The sequence below is a fragment of the Octodon degus genome, unplaced genomic scaffold (assembly GCF_000260255.1).
Source record: "Octodon degus isolate 3935 unplaced genomic scaffold, OctDeg1.0 scaffold00215, whole genome shotgun sequence".
Classification (NCBI taxonomy): domain Eukaryota; kingdom Metazoa; phylum Chordata; class Mammalia; order Rodentia; family Octodontidae; genus Octodon; species Octodon degus.
The window spans coordinates 406,258-411,158 of NW_004524791.1; the positions used below are offsets into that span (position 1 = coordinate 406,258).

The 4,901-nt window shown below is 53.8% G+C and overlaps 1 protein-coding gene across 1 annotated transcript in view; it reads right to left on the reverse strand.

Annotated features, from left to right (window-relative positions):
* Zdhhc7 (zinc finger DHHC-type containing 7) overlaps nt 1-4,901 on the reverse strand; it is a 27,955-nt gene that overhangs the window by 19,945 nt on the left and 3,109 nt on the right. Inside the window, exon 3 of the mRNA XM_004644969.2 lies at nt 4,660-4,745. The gene's annotated coding sequence lies outside the window, so the exon portion shown is untranslated. The remainder of the gene's footprint in view (nt 1-4,659; nt 4,746-4,901) is intronic.

Genomic DNA, 4,901 nt, shown 5'->3' on the forward strand with positions numbered 1-4,901 from the left:
AAGGCAAGAAGCCGAGAGGCAAGATGCCACCGTGCGCACCCTTCGTGCACACTGCCGAGAGGAGCGCAAGCAGCAGCACCCACGTGCTTCTGTGAACTTCTCCGAGTTTTCAAAGAAGTGCTCAGAGAGGTGGAGGATCATGTCTGCTAAAGAAAAAGGAGAATTTGAAGATACGGCAAAAGAGGACAAGGCTCGTTATGAAAGATAAATGAAAATGAGGCCTCCTTCTGCCTTCTTGTTCTGTTCTGAGTATCGCCCAAAAAACAAAGGACAACATCCTGGCCTCTCCATTGGTGATGTCGCAAAGAAACTGGAGAAATGTGGAATAACTGCAGCAGATGACAAGCAGCCACACGAGAAGAAGGCTGCTGAGCTCGAGGAAAAGTGAGAAAACGGCATCGCTGCCTACCGGGCTGAAGGAAAACCTGATGCAGCGAAAAAGGAGTCGTCAAGGCTGAAAAAAGCAAGAAAAAGAAGGAAAAGGAGGAGGAGGAGGAGGAAGATGAAGAGGACAAGGAGGATGAAGAGGATGATGAATAAGTTGGTTCTAGCGCAGTTTCCTTGTCTATAAAGCATTTAACTCCCCTGTATACAACTCACTCCTTTTGAAGGAAAAAAAATTGAAATGTAAGGCTGTGTAAGATTTGTTTTTAAACTGTACAGTGTTTTTTGGGTTTTTTTTGTATAGTTAACACACTACCGAGTGTGTCTTTAGACAGCCCCGTCCTGGTGGTATTTTCAGCAGCCACTAACCTTGCCTGGTACAGGATGGGGTTGTAAGCCGGCATGGAAATTGACAGCAGGCTCTTGTTGGTGCACAGCACAAGTTAGTTATACATGGGATGGTAATTTTTCACCTTCCATTGTCTCTGATGCAGCTTATATGAAATAAATGTTGTTCTGTTAACTGAATACCACTCTGTAATTGCAAAAATAAATTGCAACTGTTTTGTTGACAATCTGCATGCTTCTAAGTAAACACAATTTTTTTTTTAATTAGAAAAAAAGGAGGGGAAGCATAACACTGGGTGAGGGAACCTCTCCAATCACGGTGCCAGGACAGCCACACGCACAGGACTGAGCCAGACCCTGTCTCCACCACCTGCTAAACCAAAACAGATCTAGGGTCTAAATGACAAGCAATCTGCTGAGACAGCAGGCAAAACTGTTAAGGACACAGGGGCAGGAAAGGACTCCACACAGCCAACGGCACCAAGAATCAACAAACGGGATCACAACAAATCAGAGCGCCTCTGCGCCACACAGGGTCACCCAGGGCAAAGAGACAACCTGAGGAGCGGGAGGAAACGTTGCCAGGCACTTCTTGGATAGAGGACTAATATCTAAGATGCATAAAGAACTCAAAAAACTAGACCGTCTACCCCCAATTCACAGGCAACCAAAATGAGCAGACGTTTCTCAGAAGTACAAATGTTCAACATCACTGGCCCACAAGAAATGCAAGTTCAAACTGACAGGCCCTGGCCCTAGTCTGAATTGCCGAATCATCGTGGTGGTCCTCTAATGTGGCTGAAGCCCTTAGAGACCAGCTTACCTTCCCAGAGACCACCCCCCTCTTCTCCCCGCTTCTTCTCCAACGCAGCCCGGGGTGCACTCTCCTTTCACCCTTCCCGCCACCTCAGGGAAGGCCCGAGTCAGCTCCCTCAGGTGTACCCAGACATCCCCTGCAAGCTCCACTCCTGGCAAAGGCCATCTAATCTAGAGAATTCCTCACCTTCCCCACATTCTCTCTGTGTCCTCAAAGACAATAAAGCCTTTTTCCCTTTTTCCTTCTGCCTGTTTCTCTGCTGCGCTGGCGCCTGAAAAAACCTATCAAAAACAACGCTGTGATAGCCCACATTCCAGGAAATATGGCCATCATGAAACGAAACAGTAACGAACGTCAGCAAGGATGCGCAGGGAAAAGAAGATAACTTGCTTGCTTGCTCGCTCTTTCTTTCTTTCATCTTGTATTTATTCATTTATTTAGTACAGGGTCTCCCTACGCAGCTCGGACTCCTAGTGATCCTCCTGTCTCAGCCTCCCCACTGCTGGGATTCCAGGCACGGGCCACGCGCAGGGTTTCGGTCGCAGGCACAGCACCCCCCAAAAAATCTTCTATACTGTTGGTGGAATGTAAGCTAGTAAAATCTCTATGCAGATCAATATGGAAATTTCTCGAAAATCTAAAAATAGAAGCTCGGTCTGACCCAGCTAGCCCCCTCTAGGCACCATCCCGAAAGAGGCCGCATGTCACAGGGTGGACGCACGTCCACATTCATAGCCGTGTAATTCCTAACAGTGAACTTGTGGGGAGGGCCTGTGTGCCACCGCCACACAACACACACAGGGAACGGACTCCCACGCAGCGGAGTACCGCTGCCGTACAGACAGACCTGAGGCACCTGGGAGAACAGAGGCACCAGAGGCCACGATGGAAGGTGAAATAAATCACACCCGAGCTTAAATATCGCATGCTTTCTCCTACAGGAGAAACTGGGTGGAGGGTGGGGGGCACAAAAGCCATATAAAGAGGAAGCAAGGTGGGCTTTCTTACATGGATATGGGTAGGAAAAGGAAGAACAGAAGGGAAAAAACAATCAAAACAGGGTGCTTGCAAATGGGGAAAGGACCAGAGCTGGAGGGAGCAGGGGGGAGACAAAGAGCAGGAGCAGCACTCAGGCGCAGGCTGGGGCCCTCCTCACGATGACCTTGCTCCTCCTGCCCTGTCCACTCGCACAGCGAAGGGAAGCAGAGCTGCACTTCCGAGCCCGCCCCTGCCTTCCTGTCGCCGTGTGAGTCTCCGGTGCGGGACCCAGAACTGCCCCAGCCACATGCAGAGACACGGACGGGACCAGCTGCGCACAGCGAGGCGCAGAGGACGCAAGCTGTGCTTCTGCTGCGCCCTCAGGAGGACTGGTCTGGCTGGACCAGCAGCATGGGAACGGCTGAGGGACACTCCTACACGGCCTCAGTTTGCCCAGCCCCACTCACCCGATCATCCACCAGCACAGCACCAACCTGTCCCTGGGGGCCCAGGGTCCCCACCACACAGCCGCTCTGCCCTTCCTAGAGCACCTCTGCTCTGGTAAGCCTCTCCCTCTTCCCAGTGCTTCGCACCGAGACGTCCTGACTTCCTATGGCTTCTGGCTCCCAAGAACTTGGGCAAAGGACCAAAGGTAGCCGCGCCTTCCTGGAGACAGACCACGCCCTACGGCTGTGGAAAGTGGCCAGGCTTGTAGGAGGTGAAAGGCAGGACAGGTGAGTCCAAATCAACCTCAGCTTTGTACAGGCAGGGAACAGCCTGGCAGCGAGCTGCAGCTGCCCTTCCCAGAGCACATGAGCCAGGCTTCCAAGTGCAGGCTCAATGGCAGCCGCACCTCTACGCATGACAGGTGCCACACCTGCCTGCTTGGCCATACCACTAGCAAAGCCTGGTTCTACAAAGGCCAGGACAAATCTGGAGGCACCCCTCCCTGTCCCACATGCTTCTGAGCAGGACCACCAGGCATCGTGCCCCCAACCCCGGCCTAGGGTACCCTCTGTGACTGGGCACCAGGGTGCAGCACAAAGAGCACGTCGGAGACAACAGGAGGGTCCTTGCCCGCACTCCAGTCTGCTGATCTTCAAGGGTTCCTGATGGCCCGGGACTCTAGGGTCCCAAGGATAAAGTTGAGAACCCCGCCCCGAGCCCCCTCTCCATGGGGACAGGCTCTAGAGAGGGGCAGGCTGTCAGGCCAGAGGCTCGTGCACGGCTGCAGTGAGAACACAATATTCAGGCACCCAGAGTTTTGCCAGGGCCCAGGCGCAAGGCTTCTCCATGTGCCTGGGCACAGTCCTGGGACACTGCTGGCTCAGGTCTCATGAGAACAGCAGGGTGGGGTGCACCGGCCTGTCGTCGGGGATGCAGGAGCAGGGCATCAGCACGCAGCGCAGCCACAACACCATCTATGCTGGCCACAGCAGCCCGCTCTGGACTCAGGCTAGGACAGTGGTGGGTGACACCTGAGAACACTAGTGCCAAGTCCGTATGGTCCCTGAGACATCAACAGGACATCACCTAAGATCCACTAAGTACTTTGTGTTCAAGAACACAATGGCTGGACCTTGTCAGTTCTGCTTCCCATCCTCAAGTGCCCTGGAGCCTGCTGGGTCACCGTGCATGCACTGAGGTTGCAGGGAGGGCCGGGAGGAAACCCAGGCAGCGCGGGCATGGCGCTGTGCCTAGAGATACAAGGCAAAAACAAGTGGCCGTGCCAAAGGCCAAAGTCCCCACCAATGTCAAGGGCCTGAAGGTCACTTTCACCCTGCGGGACAACGGACAAGAACACACATCACCACAGCACTGTTTCCGGCCTTCAATGCCAACTCGACAGAGTCCCACAGAACTCTGTCCCATAGTGAACACAGCTCTTTATCACATGTAAGTAAAGCCCTGTCTCCCAGAATGCTACAAGCAACACCACAGAGCCTCCTCACTTCAGGGGACAGCCACCCAGGCCAGGCCACCAGCTTGCCCGAGCCCGGGCCGGCCTCAGCCTACACGCTAGCCAGCTGCCCGCCACCTAGATTCCTATGCAGGCACTGAGCAAGCAGAGGCGGCCCAGGCTGCCAACCGGGACAGCGGCCAGTGGCCCGAGTCGGGGGCCACACACTTACCGCACAGGTGACTTCTGAACATCACTCGAGCATGCTGCGCCTGTCCTTCAGGACACTGCGGTGCGCGCTGTCCTATGTGACAGGGTCTGGAAGACAGAAGATCTGATCAGAAGCCACCTGCGACAGAAAACTGCACAGCAGTTCTCCGAGGATGACTGACCGTTGGCAGCTGCTACAGGCAACGTGACATTTTACCCACAAAGTGCTGTTGCTCGAGGCTACCCTTAAGTACTAAGTCACTG